We start from the raw sequence: 19,894 nt of genomic DNA on the forward strand, positions 1-19,894 counted from the left end.
CTGAAGCCTTGAGTAGGTCTGCCCTGAGCAGGTGTAATTTCCCGTGTGTAAAGAGAGCTTGTGCATGCCATAGCCATAGCCATGTTAGGGCACCCGGCAGTACTCTGGGAGTGCAGGCAGAGACAGGGTTTCGCAGTGCTTCACCAGAAAGCAAGTATTCTGTTTATGTATGCAGGCAGGTTTTAATATATTGTTTTGACCTATGCTGGAATGGGGCAGAGACATACAGAAATGTTCATCAAAAGCACCAAGCAAGAACCTGGCTCCTCTCACAGTCCAAGTAAGAGTCCATAGTGTTCAACCTATTCTGGAAGAACTCGCTTTACAAAAATAGTAGTAAGGAAAATTGCCCCAAAGAAGAAATTGTCCCAGCAAATTGTGCTTAGACTTAAGATATTCTGCCCCTGCTTTCAAACTGCAGAATGAGATTAACTTCAAATTAACTCGGAATATTTTGTCTGAGAAAGAAGTTAGACTAACATAGGAATTTTATCTAAGAGGAAAAAAAATTTAACAATGTGGGGGTAAGGCAGAGATGACTCATGAATCATATATGTTCACTTATGTAATACATAGCAAAGAGGAGACACAGGCCCTTTTCAATAGTGTATCTTTACAATATGAGTCTGGTGAGTGATCAGTGTTGCATGCTGTGCTGTATTAAGCTTTTAACATGAAGATGGGATGTAAGTTGATTGCACGGTTATGTTGTGCTGTTTGCAGTATCTGTTGTATTCTGTCTCAAATCGCATCAGACCTGTTGCCGTGATGCTTTTTATGCTTTTTCAGCTTTGAAGAGCAGGGATACCAAAAATCTATTGAGTCTGTTGGCTGAATTAAACATGTAATATATACAAAAGCTAAACTAGTGCTAGCAACTATATCAAAACCTTTAACTTTCCTAGTCTTTTGCTGAGATGACCATGGTAAAGGGTCTAAGCAGATACCACTTTGTGATCTCATCACTTAAACTCTGATAAGTCCCTCCCGAGAAATGCAAGAGGAGTGGTACTGAATGAGATATCTTAATGTTGTCCCATGTCCCAGAATACTTTTTGATATTGGCGGAGGTATTACTGTCAAAAGTGTTTGCACAACAGAGCTCGAGAATGTCGGTTCTCTCCACAAGAATAGGGGCTGTTTACAGTGGTGCCACAGCCAAGCTCTCACTGGGTGAATCATTAGGCCTGCAGATCATTTTCTCCTGATTTACAAAGACTTGCAGTAGTTTGTTTTGTTAGGATCTGGGGGGAGAAGGGTGTAAGCTGTTGGAATTAGCCCATGTAGGTATGCCCAGGTGACTTCCTGATGGCTTATGAGGGAGCCTGTGGCAGAACAGTGAGTTGAACTTGGGCTTTCTGAGAAACAGGCTAGAATCCTGTCCAGAAAAACAGTCTGGTTTTCCTTAGACTAATCTGTAAAGCTGGAGGAGATTTCCTTCTAGGTATTTATTTTTGATTGCCAGTAGTAGAGAAATGCTAAAAAACTAGATCACCGCCCCCTAACAATCCCTTCAAGCATTCGGTGGCTCTATGGCATGTGCCTCTTCTGACTCACCGGCATCATTCTGATAATGCATTTTCCTAAAGTGTTTGAGCCTCTTTCCTGAGCAGCTGAATAAACTGCTTTCTTGAGGCAAATATTTTTGTACTGTAGATGGAAATCTTTATCGTAGTTTAGTCTGGGGCTAAAAGATATTTCTTGCCTTCCTTTCCTCTTCCCCTCACCTCATCTGCTCCTATTCAGCCTCTTACTAAAAGGCTTCAGTATAACAAAAGATAAGTTGTCCTTGCTAGCCAGAGCATGTATCTTTGCAAAGACAAATTTTTGCTGTTGGTCAGTATATAGCAGACTGTGTTTGCAAATCATTAATGAAAGAGCAAGGAGTTTCAAACCCCTTGAAAATCTAGTTTCTATCCATAACCTATCTTTCCTCTATTTAAAGGAGGTGCTAGTTAATGGTCATTCTTTTTTTGGCATAAATATTTATTAATTTTTTCTCCATGCAGCCTTTCTGTGGATTTGAGAAAGTAGAAAGGAATATGGGAGAGCATTGTTCAGCAGCTGTTAGTGCAAAAGGGTACAGGATAGCTGGGAAGGCTGGGGAAGTATTATGCAGCAGGATCAACTAACTTTGGCAGTCCTTCATACCTGCTGTGGTCTGAATATACCATTTAGTCTGTCTCTAGCCAGCTTATCTGTCTCAACCACTTACCCTGACAACCAAAGCCTCCTTCCAGCACCCATCGTGGCTCTGTAGAAGTGGACAGAGCAAGCAGCCTACTAGATTTGGTGCTGTCTCTTGCTCACAGTGAACTTCAGTTTCACCAGTTTTGCTCCCCTGAGGGTGAAGATGGGTCTGGGTCTTCAGAGTTGGAAACGAATATCAACTCCTTTTCCTGGAACAGTTGGAAGTTCATTCAATAGGATGGCTCTTATTTCTCCAGAGATCCATATGCCCGAGAGCTCTATCTTCTCAATTAAACCACAGCCCCTCTCTTTTTCAATTTCCTGTGACTGCTGAAAGGTGATTTTTCTTGTACTTGTTACTATTTCTTTAGGGTTTTTTCTTTATTCCTTTCTTTGTCATTATCTGTATTCCTAGTGGAATTTGATTGTGTTAACAACTTGTTTGTGGGTATCTGGATAAGGATTTTCCAGGGCTGGAAGGGTGGTTGGTTTTAAATCATTGCAAATTACCTGTGTTCCAGTTCATTCAATGACTGAGATGGCAATGGAGAGGAAAGAAGGAGGGGTGGGGGAAACAAGCCAGAATGCAATAGTATGGAAGGTGGGGAAGATTCCCGCACCTGTTTTCTTAGTTAGCACCAAAGTTACCCCTGTGATCTCCTGGCTTTCCTCTACTTGGAAAAGGGAAAGTACAAAATTGTCAGCAAAAGAGGCTCCAGGCCAGGAACTGTGCTTAGCCAAAATCCCTTCTGCAAGGAAGATGTTTTTGTCTCCTGTTTTGGTATTGCATCTCAGCAATCTTCAATAGCACAGTGTGGATTTGTTCTTTTCACTGTTCTTGTTAGGCTTTTCCTATTCTACCGAAAATACTGATTGATTGCTCATATTTTGGTCTTGTCTTATCAATTGATCTTTAATCTAGCAAATTTTGGCTAGATTAGGTTGCTTTTTTGAGCATGTCACAATTCTTTAGCGCAAAAAAAAAAAGGATGTAGCATGGAGTCCCTGTTCCTCATCCACCCCAATCCAAGCTCTTCAAGGTGGGTTGCATCTGCTCATTTTGTTCAAAAGTCAGTCTCTGAGCTCTCTTCTGTACTCACCCACTTGTCTACGTTGGTGTGCCAGGGAGTAGATGTTTTAATTGACAGACTGTATTTGAGGGTTTTCCTTGCAGAGGTTTTCACAACTGCCTCCTCTGAAGAGTTTTCTGCAAAGGTTCTGCTGATGCTCAAGTAAAGTTGTTTGCCTTGTGGTCATTCACAGGGATGTAGGAGTGAGCACCGAGGAGCTGGGCAGAACTAGTTTGATTGCAAATGACAGTAAATCTGTGCCAACAGAGGAGCAGAGGCAGGAATAGAAATTACCCTGAGACTGCTGAGAGGACTTGGGAGGAAGGAGGTACCTGATGAAAGTCTGAGAACTGCTTACCACCATTTCAATGTTGCAGGAACCCAAACAATGTTGGCTGTTTCTTTTTCTTGCTCTGAGATAAAAATGGACACCTATAGCTCCAGCTGCAGAATGAGGAACTACTCAGACAAATAAAAAAAATGCATTTCAGACAAATAAAAAAGGCATTCCAGATAAAAACAATTCAAAACAGATGTCTTCCCTTCTGAGGAATTCTGTAATGTAAGTCTTACTTGTCCAAGATTACTTGCCACTAAATAAGGGACAGGTAATGCAGGACGGCAAAACTTGATGAAGTTGCTTGCTTGATGTGTTATTAGAAAAGGGAGGGTGAAGTGGAGAACCAGACTCTAAATTAAAAAGGACATAAAATTCTACAATATATAATTTTTATTTATTAAAATGGTATTTGAAAAAACAGAGGAATGGGCAAAACTTTGAGCTGTTGAAAAGGTCAGACAAGTAGTTTCTGAATGGTTATTATGGCTATCGGATCCAGCAAAGTCATGACCACACCAGGTAACTCGGGAAAACTTCATGGACTCTGAGTCAAGGAAATGTTGTTATGTTTGCAGAGCTTCAGTAAAGATAGGATGCTGATAATCTGTAAATATCAAATCCATATTATTTGAATCCTGTTATTTGCATGTTTTTATTTTGTTAAGAGGCAGGATGATGCAAATATTAATTTTATTGAGAAGGAGATAAGTGAAAGTGAAAGCAGGTTCCAGCCAGGTAGATCAGTCTTGGGGTGGGAACATGCTGTGCTGAATTGCCCACACAGTGCTGCCAACGTATATGAGTCACGAGTACCAATGCCACTTCCATTTATAGATTCCTCAGGAACAGAGGCAGCTATACATGCCATTGAGTGGGAATTTTTTTTAAGAAGGTTTGGGCTGAAAATGTTGAGCTCCACAGAACTGATTAAATCAACACAAGGTGTCCACGGTAATTCCCCTTTGAGAAATTACTGAAGTGGTTGCCAAATGCAGTTCCTGTCCTCTGGGGAAGTTCCAAAGCTTCAATAATTGCTTTTGTCCCCAGAACATTCAAGCCATCAGGAATGTTCATATAAAACATGAAATATTATGCTTTAGAAGAATATTAATATTTTGAAGTACAAACTTCTTGAAACAAAATGTTTGGCTCTTGTTTTCCTAAGGGAAAACTCCAAAATATTAAGAGCAAATTGAATCAGATTCACATCTGAAAATTTCCAGGCTAAAATATTGCTTGGTTGCAGCTATTTCATCTATAAGGCATAGGCTAGTCATAGATTGAAAGACTAGGGTACCTTGAACTATCTGTATATCTTATATGTGGACTGAGCCATATAAGCTGTGAATAACTATATAGTGTAACAGATTTTAACAGGTTGAGAACACCATATATAGTGTGCATATATTAATTTAATACTCATCACGTACTTCATATGCGTATGTGCATATGTATTAGGTAAATTAATTTACATCTCCACACACAAAGTATTTATTGAGAAACCAAGGTTCTGAAGGAATAGGAGTTCCAGACTCCTCTTCCAATATCTTACAGAAAGAATGGTCTTCATAGCCTACATAATTCAATTCCAAAATATCCATTATAGATGAGGCCTTTGTGCCTGAAATAATTATCAGGCACTCTATTGGGATATTTGTTGTTTCTACTGTTTCTGTTTAAAAGAATATTTTTCTTACTCTTTATTCTATGCTAAAAAAAATTTAGAGAATGTTACTGTTCATATGTATATGCACACGTGTGCCTATCTATATGTATATTTTTAGTTATAGCTACATCTAGGACAGTCTCTCAACGTCAAAATTTATTACTTCGCAACACAGGAAGTTTCTGGCATCCAGATGGGAGCACCTGCCCTGGCAGAGCATGCACATAATGTCACACATTTAAGTCCTATGAATGTAGTTCAGGATGAGAGCTTGAAATTGTCACTTGTGTCCTACATGAATGCCTTAACCTTGAGGCAATTTTTGAGGTGTTATGATTTCAGTCTCTCTTGTGAAAATGGTCTGCTTTATGTAAGTAATTAAAATACTAATTGAATCTGGTTCTGTCACAACTTGAGATGAGTCCCATAACCAGTGGGCTTAGAAAAACAGCCTTGTTAGCCCTGTGAAATGTGTAATTAGTTATACAAGATGAGGTTACTCAAGTAGAATAATTGAGAGCAGCTCACCTGAGAATAGCAGAGAGGCTGGTAATTAGTGCACTCACCTAGGCTGTAGGAGATCCACTCATTCCTGGTATGACTTAGCCTGAGCTGGGACTTGAATTATGGTATCTCAGATCTCTAGTGAAGCTGTGACTGGTTAGATTGTGGATTGTTTCAGAGAAAGCTTGTCTAGATTTTTATAAGAATTTTTAGGTGGTTTAGGGTTTCTCTGGATGAAGAACAACAGAAAAAGAAACCCCTAAAATCTTTTATAACAGAAGAGTTTCCTCTCACAAAGCTCCATTAAGGATAACTGCACAAGAAATTCAAGAACTTAAAACAAAAAACTAAAACACCCCCCCCCCAAAAAAAAAAACCAAACCAAACAGAAAAAAACAAACCCCACCCTCATTATTTACCAGTAATAAGACTCCTGAAATCATTAACTTGTTAATATTATGATTTATGATAATACATAATAAAAGTCACTCCTGTTGCTAATAGGAAAAGTAGACAATGGGAAACATGATGTTTGCATTGACCTGTATTTGTGTCTTAATTTCTCCAAATGTTTACACATTTTTCTTTCTCCTGACATTGGTTATGGAAAAGCCTTAACACTGTGTTTATAATAGATTCTGCATACTTAACAGCAGTTCCCTTGGGAAAACAAAACTTGAGTATCTAGGAAATGTTGCAACCTATCTGCCTTTCATAGGATATGACAAGCTTCCTCCTTGCACAGTACGTGTTGTCTGCCTGCCTGCTGGCACTCTCTGCAGACAGGTCCCAGACGCCTCTGATACAGGCTGTTTCCTTCCAGATGTTCTCTACCCACCAGGACGGATCAGTGAAGAATATTGGCGAGACACTGGAGCAGCTTGCGCTGCCCAAATTCTTGGCTTTGTTTGTTCCTTGGAATGAATAGAGAACCCCTCTCCAAAATAGGCTGGGACTGTGTACAGCACACCCAGTAACAACCTGAGCTCCAAAATATATTAACCCCTTACAGTACTTTGAGCCGAACACAGCTTCACAGAAAACCTTTTTGCCCTCTATAAAGGCACACTATTTGCGTATGACCAAATAAGCTATGTCATGCCTTAGAATATAAGAGGGTAAGCACTCCTGCAGTAATTGCTGGCTTTAGCATTTAGTAGATTATATAACCCTACTTGTGCAAAATTGTGCTTTAGCAGTCTAATAATTACATTAAATTGCTGAATCTGTCTATAAAGTTGATCTGTTCCGTTACCTGCTTTGGTTGCCTGTGAGTAGTTTTGCTCTATGATTTGTATGAGGGCACACTGAGGCTGAGTTAAGTTTCTGTCATAGTGTTGCACATCGATTCTGCAAATTAAAATAGTTGCTGTCCTTAACTGCAAACTCTTTTGGCTCTGGAGCCTCTAGTTTTTTTTTTAATGAAAATTCCATTGTGGTGCCTGGTGTCAGTGAATAATCCTAAAATGCACTCTGTTTCTCTCACCTAAGCAAGCCTGTGATGCTGTGCCAGACTTGACTGGATCAGCCCTCTGACTACAGTAGAGAAATAGTAGATGGCTCCTTCTGCCGCAGCCCCTTTTTATTCTCTTTGGCAGTTCTTTTTGGCATTCAGAGACATACTGAAGAAGCCTTGTTTGGCTTAACTGCTCTATCTGATGATCAGTAATTGGAAGCACTGAAGTGAAACCTAGATCCACTACCACAAGTAGATTGATATTCAGTGGTAAGGTAAATTATTCTCTTATTTTTATTCTAACTCAGATCTGTCTGGTGCCCTGTGTGGCAACATCCTCATTTGAGATGTTTTGAATTTTTGGATGGGAGTTGTTTCTACTCCTGCACCTTTGGGCCAGTTGGGACAAAACAGTTTCTCTAATGTCATGGTCCTATAATTTTCTCTTTATCTCCATTAACTGGAGACGCACCTCTCATTCTGTGTTACTATTCTAGCTCTCCTTTTCGCTTTCCTTCAGTCTTCAGGTTATCACTTGATGTTAGTCATATCGGTGGCATTTTTAATGCATGTGCTAATGTTGTCTGTCACTTCCTCCTTGTTAGGCTTTAATATTTTCTGTTCCCATGCTCAGCCTACGATGCCTGACACTGTATTTCTGTCCAAGGGATTCTGGCATTCTCCCATGAGGTTTTTTTTAACCGAGTTGATCTCTTTTCTCAAATGCTGTTGTGGAGTTCTATGACTCTGCTCTGGGCAAGCAGAACAGACCTAATAACATGACTGAAAAATTTGTATTAAATATTAATTTTGATTCATGCTTTGCTTCTTTTTTATCCCCTTCCCTAAACTTTTACAAGTTTATAAAAGCCACTTCCTGCCTTGGTTTTAATTGCTTGAATTGTAGGAGAGTTTAATCATTATCATGGATTCTACTTCCTAAGATGGTAAAATTATACACATTTATTGATATTCCTCTATCTGCTATGGGGTAGGTTTGGAATAATTTATAGCCATGTTTTTTGTCTTCCCTGCCAATAAAGTGACCAATATGTTTTGCTGTCTGCTAATAACCGATCTGTTTCTTCTACTTGGGAATTGAAATGGAAATCATGCAAATGTACCATTTGCCCATGAAACTTCTCAGTTGCTTACTGCAGCTAACTTTGTTGCAGCCCAGCCATGACCAGTATTAACAATAACAGGAATATTATACATTCTGGTCTTATTCCAGTTATGATTACAAACAACTGGACTTTCTGACAGCACAATTGCTATCAAAAGCTTTTTGGAAATCTCTAATATTTTTCACGAATGGTGCTTGTCACTTCACATTAGTTATAGAAAATGAGAACAGCCACTTGACGCTGATGGTTTAAAATCTGCTTGGTGTTTTCTGGTCTGGAATCCTGTTTGCTTCTGACAGGTTGCAGAATGAAATTGCTTTTGGTTTTTATTCCCTCCTCCCAGGTGTTGAGAATAATACAGGGTTTTGCTAGACAATGATGCTGATAACGCTACCATCATCTGAAATGCCTGCTCTGAATCTTTCTTGAATTGCATTGGTGTCTTTTGTACTTTCTCTGTTCTCTTTAAAAAGCATGAGGGATGACTATCAGAGTATTTGTCATACAAATAAAATGTATACAAATAAAATTGCATACAAATACTTGTATTTACTCACCTTTGTCATTTCTTAGACCTTGAAGCTTTTAAATGAATGTCAGACTGTCAGATCTTTATCACCAAATCTTGTCTGTCTTTTAGGCTTGATCTGTTTAAGACAATGTCAGGCACATCTTGAATGTTATTTCTTCTTTGTACTTGTTCTTTACTGAGAATCTTTCTGCTTGTGTGTTGGACAGGACTGCTGATACTGCTTTAAAAAACATCTCTCCATTGGTTGTTTAGTTGCCTTATACAGATAGGAAGACTCTCTCGCATCAATAGTTTAAGCTTCCAGATGTTTTGTGTCAAAGTGTATCCTCTGATTTCTTCTGGACTCATTTTGGCCTTTCAGTCTGTATCTCTAGACTTTGTCACTTGTTTTTCTCCTAGATTCTTAGTATCTAGTCTTTTGCTTTCTTTTTCTTGCTGCTACCAAAGTAGCATCAGAAATCTCTTCTTTCGTTTTTTTTATCTGTTTGGAAAAGTCTTTCTAGTTTTCTAGCTGTGCTTTCGCTGTCTTTCCTACAGAATAATTGAAGTTATCACAAGATGGCTGTCTTCAAGTTGAAAAGTACTTTTTTTTACCTTTCCAGCTTTCAGTTAGGAACTGATAACTTGAAGCCATTTTTTGAGATTCTCATCTCTGATTTTGACTTTGGCCATATAAAAGTTATTGTTCTATCTTATATTTTCTTGTTTATATGTGTAAATATTTGCTGAAGAATTGCAAAAATTATTTTAAATGAAGTAATTTATCTAGAAAGTTGTACATTAATTACAATAGTTTCTATTTTTCTGCAAGAAAATAGAGACAAACTTGTCAATTTTCCTTGTGGAAACCACGTAGTTTTCTGTGAGAAAAATATTCTGATAACCAAATTAAAGGCAACTTGAACTTAGAATATCTGTACGATGTCAGTGGTACCAGCTCTGTTGTCATGAGGTGAATGGACTTCACATATTGGCAATGGGTAAACGCATTTCAACTATTTTATAAAGTGAATTCCTTAAATATTCCACTGATAAGCATTTGGAAACAAAATGTGTTTCTTCAGTAGTGTGCTGGAAAGATTTTGTTCATGCCGTGTAACTGAATGCTAGTTTAAATTGTTGTGTCAGGGTGTGCATTCGTACTGCTGTTATGTCACTAAAAAATTCAGTTAGTTCTTTGCTTTTCCTGGCAATGTTACCAGTGATTTAAGATGCTTAATATCACATTAAAGCAACTGATTTCTGTGCCTCCCTGATACCCTGTATCCAATTTCTCTGCAAGGGATTTGCAAGGATAGACATTCCTGTTTTGGCTACAAGGCAAGATCAGAGCATTCTTATGCTCCAGCACCCATTAAAGTCAAGGCAAGGATGCTGAGTTGTTTGAGACACCTATTTTAGAAATCAATTAACTGCTGTCACCTCAACTCGCCAACCTACCAACGCTCCCCCTAGTTCACTGCCTGAGAGAAAAAATTAACACTGTCTACTGGAAAAATGTAGTAGTTTGTCTCTTTCATATGTGCTTCTCCACTAGGCCTGTGCCTTCCCTGCATTATAATATTTTTTTTTATATATAAAAGGTGTACCACTGTCACTAGTAGTTCACCTGCAGTGGTGGTAGGATGCTGAATGTGCACAGCCCTCAAGTTCCTGCAGCCACTTGCATTGATAGATCAGCTTAAGTCAGCTCAGAGCAATTCACCGGTTTTTGAAAACAGCTGCCAGAGCTAACAAGCCTCAACTGCTGCTCCTGACAGTCTGAATACATATAGTGCCAAGCTGCTGTTAGTTGCAGTGAGGATGCCTTTCTATAGATAAGGCTGTATGTGGGTCAATTTTGAATACTCAAAATCCAATTAAGACTGAGGGCTTTAAATTTGCCCTTCAGCTACCTTGAGGGCAAAATACTCTCATTCTTGCAAAGAAAACTGTTATTAAAAATGTTTATCTAAGCATCTTCTGCAAAGGAGATTTTTCAGCACAGAAGCAAACTGTACCTTCCTCCATCCTGCTCACAAGCAAAAATCCACGTCAATGTAACACTGTGGTGTTTGCCTACCGTTTCTAGAAAACATGCTTACTTAGTGGCACTGTGAGCAATTAAAAAAAAGGCAAAAAAATTGGATGGTAAATATTTTGGTATGGATTTAACTGTCCAGATTGCTCAGGTGGTCACAACACAGATTTAGTAGACACATAGAAGGAAGCCATTTCATGCATATTCACTGTCTTACTGTGTTTCATTATTACTAGCCCTAAACACATCATCCTTAGCCCATTTAACCTTTCTATTTTCCTCATTGCATATGTGTCCACAGTATGGTGATTAAAAAATGCTTAGTAAATGGCCATAGTAATACGGTGTGCTCTGGCAGTAATATCCCCTTTGGCCTTTTGAAAGCCTCCTGATACCGTTGGTATTCGTGTTACAAGAATTTCTCCACCAGGGACAAACTGGAATAGCCAAGGGATATGAAAGCTTTCCCCTTACCTGTGGGTGAATTTTGTTATAATCCAGCAAGGTTAAGATTTGGTTTGCTCACATAAAAACGGCACTTAAGGATTTCTCTGATCTGCTGCTATTAGAATTGTTCATAACTGGATTCAGAAACCTGGTTTATCTAAAAGCCCATTATAGAAGGAGGAAGTTAAATTTCCACTTTGACTTTGTCTATAAAACCTGCCTAATGAGTATCCTGTGTGCTAGCTACCACAGCCAATTGAAATGTCCTGGGTTTTAATTCAATAAAGGGTATAATGGTATTGGTATCTGCAGCATTTCCTACACTTCGTGTTAGGCGAATGGTAAATGTTACAGGAATTTGGCTGAGTTCTCCAAGCCAAAGTGCTCACTGTATTGACTGAGTGTTTATTTCCAGAGAGGCAGCCTTTCTTAGGGGAAAGGCATCAGAGGGATGAGCTATCTATGCATGATGTCATCTTACAGTTTCACCAGTTGAGCATGTGTGCTGTTGGTATTGCTCTGATTTCACACACTTGTGTCCAGGCAGTGTGAAGTTTGGGGGAGAGACTCATCCTCAACAGGGGATGAACTCTTTTTGGCCTAGTTTAGATCAGCAAAGCTGGTTGTCTTGTGCTCTACAGCAGACGGCACAGTAAGATCTTGATCCATGGTTAGGAATCCCAGGTGCTATGTAATACAAACAGTTAAGAATATTCTGGTTTCAGGCAGGATTAAATCCCAACTGTACAGATAATAGCTTTCCTTTCCAAGCTGGAGGTTAATATTAATCCAATTCAACGGGTGATCAATTGATGTCTAAAATGAGGAAAAACCTCTGATGAAACAAGACATTGGGAACAACTGAGAAATTATATGGAATGCTGATTCTAAGATGCATTTGTTCATTCTTTTTTGTCTGCAGTTAGCAGGATTACTCCCCCCGCCCCCGCCTTTAATAGCATGAACTTAAGATATGAAGTTACTGCAATTACCCCTTCAGGGATAAATGATGTGGAAATCTTGCAAATCACTCTTAATGCTTCAGACACATTATGCACATTATGACTAGAGGTTGTCCCTTGAGAAGGTAATGGTTTAAAATTGTGTGTTTGGTGAAAGTTCTGCAGTGGAAGAATCTTATTTGGGTTAATGTATGGATAAGAGAAGAGCCACAGACCATTTTTGACTTAAGAATTGATTGTTATAGCCTGAAATCTGGGGGGACCCATATTATGTGTCTGTCAGAGGCTCCTAAGAAATCTCGGTAGCCATAATAGCAATAAGAGGATCCTCTCATTGAGGAAGAAATGTTTGGAAAATGAGGAAAAACATCAAATTAAATTGTAAGCTTTTTCAGTGTAGGAAAGTTACTACTGGGACCTGTGATGTTTATAAATAATCTGGAAAGGGAGAGACAAGGGAAACAATGAGTTTAGTGATACTGTGTCACTCAGCATAGATAAAGAGAAGGCTGATCATGAAGAAAGTACATGACCTTGCAACACTGCACGTGCACTAAAATCACAGATGACATTCAGTAAATATAAACTGATGTATGTGGGGAGGAATAATCCCAGCTTTATTTACACAATGATTGGCTTGACTATTGCCACTCAGTAAAAAAAAATGCCGGGGTTATTACAGTTCCATGAAAATGTCAGCACAGTGCTCAGTAGTTATGTAAAACACAATAGACTGCTATGGATTGTTAGAGAAAAGCAGAGAGCAAACCGAGTGCCGTTATACCATTATAGAATTGTATGGTGCACCCGTGTCTTGAATACTGTGTGCATCTCTGGTCCTCCTGCATTTCAGAAATGGATGGTACAGAAATGAGAACAGTATAAAGAAGAGTATTTAGGGTGACCAAAGATGTGGAAAAGCTTCCCTATGAGGAACAACTAAATAATCACAAACTCTTCAGCTTGAGAAGGATATAGCTGAGGGAGCTGTGATAGAAACCTCATGGTACTTGGAGAAGGTGAGCAGAGGCTGGCCAAACTTCTCTCCTAATGCAAGAGCTTGGGGCTACTAAATGAAACTAGTGAGGGCTGCCTTTAAAGCAATAAAGTGAGCTACTGGTTTATGGTTGGTGTAATTAAGCTGTGGAACTCATTGCTACCAGATGCTAGTAGTGTATATGGGTTCAAATGGGACTGGACAAATGAATGGCATAAGAAACTGTAAGTGGCTTCTGAGTATAAAGACTACTTTTGGCTCAGGAATTCCCTGACCCACAGCCCAGTGGCAGGAGAATATTCAGGAAAAATCAGTACATTCATGCCATGTCCTCCTCTTCCTTTTTGGGTAACTGCTGCAGGCTGCTGTTGGAGAGAAAATAGCGGTCTCTGTGGGCCTTTGGTCTGAGCCAGTGTGCTTTGTTCTGAGGCTGATAAATCCCTTGTTTTCATCTTTGCAGTCCCTTGCTCCAGATGTAGCAGACCACTCCAAGACTCCTGATCAATTTCTAGATCTAGGTATTTATCAGGGAGATTTAATACCTGGTTTCATAGGACAGATTACCAAGGGTTCCTGTTTTGGCTGCAGCAAAACCTTAGCAAACCTAAGATGTTTCTGAGAAAATATTACGACCCAACAATATGTTTTTCTGACAAAACTTCAGTTCATCAGGAAATGTTTAGGCAGCTCTAGGCTCCAGGAGTTTGAGATGCTCAGCAATTTGCATCCTAATGAAGGGCAGAAAGGTAAACTGGGTAGTAAGACTGGAACCTGTGCCTGTAGCTGAAGTAGAGCATCAGTGCCATGTAGCTCACAGTTCTGTTCTCTGCCCTGTTTGAACACCTGCATCAGTGCTTCATTACATGAGTGGATGTTATCACATTTTAGGCAGTTTATCTTCATAACAATGCCCTTTAGTACAGCTGTAGAAAATTCTTGAAGTAGTAAATCTGCCTGTTCTGTACTGTTCAGAGTTACTCTACGGTAACTATTCCATCTACTCTTTCTTTTCACTGTGAAAATCTGAGCATAATATTTGAAGCATATAGACTAGGTAGGAAGCCTAGTCAAAAGAGAAAAACAGCAGGGTTTACAGGTCAAGGAGTGAAAAAGAACATTTTTCTAGTTCACTAATTCTGGCCTGTCAAATTTTGCACAGTTCTGCAATATGTAGTCAAGTTATTGGCACATCCTGTACCTACACCTGAAAGCCCTGACTGGGGGTACATGATTGGTTGCACAACCATCCAGGTTGGTCTCTCTAGAGACTGATGGCATATTGCTTATGACAGGTAATACCTGAAGCAACTGTCTGTATCCAGTTAATGTTACCACTAAAAACCCATTAGTATTGATTAAAGCAATGGATTTGGTATTTTGCAGCACTTCTCTGAAAACAGCTGTTATCTTACAGCACATAAGAGCTGTAAAAATGTAATCTGATAGCAGGTAATCACCTTTCCTGAGTGCACTCATGATCATTCATTTCAGATCACAGTGGACCTTCTTGAACAAATTTTACAAGGTTGTCTTTGGTAGAGTTACTCCCAATTTGCAGGAAGGAAAACAGAATCATGCCCAAAATATTTACTTTTGTGTGGAAGCTTCATGGTGCTTTTCCCTGGAAAACCTTTCCCCTTCTTACTCATCTACAACCAGTCTCAAAACTGTAAACACTTTACAACTCCTGCTCTGTGATGTAATACTGTTCCTTTTTTTTTTTCCTTCCTTTCTTTTTGTACCTCTGTCACTTTTGCTGAGGGTATTTCTAAGCCAGGTCAGGCAGAGTAAAGTTGGGGTGGAAAATTACTTAAAATAATATGCTGGTCTTTATTCTTTTCCCAGTCTTTTCCTAACCAGTGACCTACTGCATTGCTGCTGAATCCCCTACTTTTTGCATGCCAGTATTAACTCAGCATCTGACCCATCTGTTTCTGCGAAAGTAAAGCTGAAAAGTAAAGCTGTGTTGACTCGGTATCCTGGCCACCTTTCAGCCTGGGTAATTACATGCTTGTCTACATAAGTTTCTCTCTGACTTCCATTTCAATAGGTGACTGTATTCTGCCTGTTGCATTTCAAATCCTTCTGTTTTGTTGTTCAGTAGTTGTCCTGTGTTACCTGAAAGTACCTTAATTTTGAATTGTGTGGCAATCCATTAAAATATCTTCTCTTGACACACAGTGCATATCGAAACCTTCAGGGAGGAAATATACTTCTATATGTATTATTAGCTCAATTACTATTATGTAAGAGAAAATGTGGGTATATCTTCAAGTTAAAATCAAGGTGAAACAGCAGAGGGCAAACACTAAGAAGAACAAAATGTTTTAATACAAAAATGTAAGATTATAAGCTAACTGTTGAAGTTTAAATCTTTTCAGAATGTTTTATACACAAAAGAGTAGAAGAATCAGTATAGCAACTTATTAAACACAAAATTTAATTTGTATTCTTTTTTTTTTTTTTTTTGCTGCTTTTGACACTATTCTACTCTCATCCTTGTACTCCTGGCCTTGAGGAGAGAAGTAGGCCCCCAGAGATTTTTGCTAATTGCCAATTAGTTAATTTCCTGGTTTTCAGAAAGTCATGTATCTGCTTTAGTTTGTGCAATTACAAGAATGGAAAAGAGTCTTTGCTTCCAAAACCCTTGTCATTGTTCTTCATTAAACGTGTAATTTGTCAGCTTCCAAAGTGGATCCACTTCCTATGAGGTGATGGTCATCATGGCAAGTCTACAGTCCTCCTCTATTCAAGAGCCATTATCTGTTGGGTGGAATTAATGACTATTACCTCTGACATTTTTTACAGTTGCAATATTATTAGCAGATTTTTTTTAATCTCCATAGCAAAATGTCTTCCTACATTAGTGTGTGTATATATCAATACGTAAGTATAAAGATTAAGTGACAATGTGAAATCAGGTTTTTTACCTTGTTTTTAATCACCAGCCCAAGGTGAGCTAAGATATTTTTGTCTAAAGCTGCTGTATTTTTCTACTTTGTTCTCCTCTGCTGTTGATGCATATGGCACTTCCCTACTTCTGCAATTTGTTCTGGGCTTACGTGGATTCATTCGTGCACCTTATGTTATTCATTCATGCTAATGGACTGGACCTTTTTTTACCATGGTGCATGTAAGGGATAAACTTTTATTCCAAGTACTAGCAGCTGATATGAATCTTTTTGGGGCAACTGGAGTTTTGCTCTTCTGCAAAGAGCTTTGAGTTATTTGCCTCCCCACATCTGGAGCTTTTTAGACATGGACAGTTATTTCTCCATCTCTTGAGAGATGCCTTTTGAAGTCTAGGTAAGATGGGTCAACATTCACTTGGGAATATTTCACATTCCCTTAAAATACTATGCAGTAGTAGTAACAAGGTCTTTATTGCTACAAAATATGATACTGAGAAGGAAATGTTGGCATCTGAGTCCCTGTAGTCTGCAGAAGCAGATTTCATGATTTAGAGCAACAAGCGTAGAAGGCACATGGGGAGCATCCAGTGCCTGACAGGGAAAGAGAATAAATGAGATTTCTTTGTGCCATGCAGCATTTGTGATAACCTATGTATTTCTCCATTGATGAGCTGCCTTAAACAAGTTGCTGTGTTAATATGACCTCCAAGCTTTAGCATCATGTGCTGATATTCTTCAGGCTGTTCTCTACAAGCCTGAGTGTATCAATGCTGACCCTTAACCATAGCTTTTGCTGAATGTAGTACTGGAACCGCTCAGTCTGCTGCCAAGCGAGTTTGGTTGGCTTTGTATGGTTCCCCTTAGGAACTGTTGACTACATAGAACGAAAGAGTAAGGCAATCATTCACATGCCTTTTGGCAGGTTAATATATACAAAATGAACATTGGATAGTACCTTCTGGGCACATTTTACAGGACTTGCTGGTACTTCACATTCGCTGCCTTGAGGCACTCATCATGACCTAGTATAAACAAAGATATATGACTCAAGGAATGTGTTGGCTGCCATCTGTCCTGGCTGGTGCACTCTTTCAGATGTGTCCCCCGAGGCTAAGTGAAAGAATAAAGCAGCTGGGAAGTTTTTGCCCAGTTTTAAAACACTTACCTTTTGTTTAGGTATGACTTAATCTTTAACCATTAATTTATTATGCAAAAACAATCGAACATCTGTGGTTAAAGTTCAGGGGAATTCATATGTTGTCTATAAACTTGTTTGAAGTAGGAGTGCCTTAGTCCCAAGTTATAGTTCTTAGTAATTTTCTGTGAAGAAGAAATCTCCCAACCTAATTCATTTAAAGTTGCATGAGTCTTAGGACATCCAAACAATTTTATTGCTAGGGTCTCAAAAGAAACCATCTGTTAGCACAATCTCCATCAGATAACAGCTTCCCCTCTGAACTGGCCGTATAGTGAGAGAACAATGCCATTACTTCAGTGAGCTTTGTACTGTGTTTCAGTGTTTGATAACTGTGTGCGCCTGTTGTTTATCAGCACATTTTTCATAGTTCCCAGTCATTTCCACTGCCTTTCTTCCCTTTTCCTTACCTGTGATACCATGTAGTCAGCCTGTAGAGAATCTGAAGGCAAAAAAGTAGTGTATATACTGGATCAAGTGTAACCTGAGCTTCTCAGCCTTCACAGGGAGACAAATAGTTATGTTATAGTCATTTGTCAGCTTTAATATATATGCCCTACTGACAGTTACAGTCTGAGGTACCAAATTATTTCTAATTTCTTAAAATGGGAGCAAGTGTACAAATCTGTATGATACCACTCTGTGAATGCTGACATTTTATGGTAATTACTATCTTCTCTGTAAAACTGATTTGGGCTGGTTCTTTTCCTTTTCTCTGGGAGCAAAATATTCATTTCCATCTATTGTAGTTATTAATCCACAGCTGAGACATTGCCATTTGGTACTAACAAGACCAGTTAAGTGTAAAAACACTTTTGGTCACTGTACTCACAATTTTCCTTTCATAAATAATTTCCTTCTGTTCATAAGGGAAAATGGAGCCTGTCTGAGGATTTGTAAAAAAAGACTTCATGAGCCTTAGGTTACTGTAGACCTGATTCTGTCTGTTCCTTGGACCTCCTATTTCTCCTTTGCTGCTAATTACTACTCCATACAAGGAATAATCCATGTTGCAGTAGAATTGGGTGTGCTTACAGATGCTATCCATCTTTATATTTAGGGTTATGCTGTCTAGCCCTACAAATTATGTAGATGTCTGAGCGTTCAGGTGCTTAAGTGAAATTCTGAGCTGTCTCTAGCGTCTTTGTTAAAATAGCTTTCTGCTGCGCTTGTTAGAATGGACAACCAGACATCAGTGAGGACTGCTTCTGTTTCAGTGCTCTTCCTCGGGTGGCTTTTTCTCACCATTGAGTACCTTTTTTGAATTTTCTTTTTACCCATGTAGTAGGTGTTTCATCTGCTTCCACGTGTTATGTACTGCAGGCTCTAAGACAGTGCAGGAAAAATGTTTTGCAAGGGAAAAGTTGAACTGTTAACTTGTTTCAAGCAGTAACTTAATGACGAATGTATTCATGAGGTTAAGTATTCTAAAATATATTTCTAGGTTTTGAGAAATGTCTTCAACTTACAAACCATTTGTATAAATATGGATGACTTTCCCAATGTTTTTTTTTTTTGTTGCAATTTAAGTTTTCCCATTTCTGAATACTGGAGATAGCAGAATGACAGAATTAACTACAGGAAGAGCCATGAACAAATACTGCAATTCATGAATACTGCATTGACTCTAAGATGCAAATTTAAAGAGTCCCTTAAGATATTATTTTGGAAAGAGCATTAGTGTGAAGCAGGTGGTTTAGGAACTGACTGCTGTTTCTTAATGGCTTTCCAGCAACATTAAGCGCTGCCCCACCCAGGAAAACAAATGAATAGCAACTAGACCTGAAACATGCCTCTTATTCCATAATTTGTATCTTTGACAAAGTGTGATTTTTCTAAGTGTTTAAATGATCCAAGCGGGTATAATTTGATCTAAAATATTCCAAACCAATGCCATTACCATAATTTTAAAAGGTTTTGCCAGGGTCTTATTGTTGAAAAGTTTGTTCTGATATGCAGCCTAAATATTCCCTGTTAATTTTATCACATTGCCTCTAGTTCTGATACACATGATCCTCCCTAATATTCCCTTATTACCATCCCAATTAGTTTCTCCTTGCTTTCATACATTTTAATTATTTCCTCTTTTAGCTATTTCTTAGTTCTCTATGAATAAATAGAAAAGTAAAATAAAATCGCTTTCCCTATTCTGTGTGCTACTCTTTGCTCTTGGAATAGCAGGCCAGTGTTGCTCTGGCCCGGAGGGAAGGTGTGTGCATGGTCTTGCTACCCTGTGAGTTTCCATGGGGCTTCTTGGCAGCAGGAAGGCTGGAGAGCGGACAACGATGCTGCTTTGAACGCTGTGGCAGTTTGGTTGGGTAACAACAGTCAGAGGATGGTCAGAAACGAGGAGGTTTTATAGCATTTCCCTGAGAATTTAACCCAGAGCAGCAGCAGCTTGTGCTTTGGTTAAAGATGCTTTTTCAAGGACTTGGGAGAAGGTGACACATGCTCTTCTCCTCAGATGTTGCCTGGT

The 19,894-nt window shown here is 38.9% G+C and overlaps 1 protein-coding gene across 3 annotated transcripts in view; it reads left to right on the forward strand.

The window, feature by feature from the left end:
• Nucleotides 1–19,894, forward strand: part of RPS6KA2 (ribosomal protein S6 kinase A2) — a 313,952-nt gene that overhangs the window by 88,464 nt on the left and 205,594 nt on the right. The window lies entirely within an intron of this gene.

The sequence above is a fragment of the Nipponia nippon genome, unplaced genomic scaffold (genome assembly GCF_047370975.1).
Source record: "Nipponia nippon isolate SJK-2023a ecotype South Korea unplaced genomic scaffold, ASM4737097v1 scaffold_4, whole genome shotgun sequence".
In the NCBI taxonomy this organism is placed as follows: domain Eukaryota; kingdom Metazoa; phylum Chordata; class Aves; order Pelecaniformes; family Threskiornithidae; genus Nipponia; species Nipponia nippon.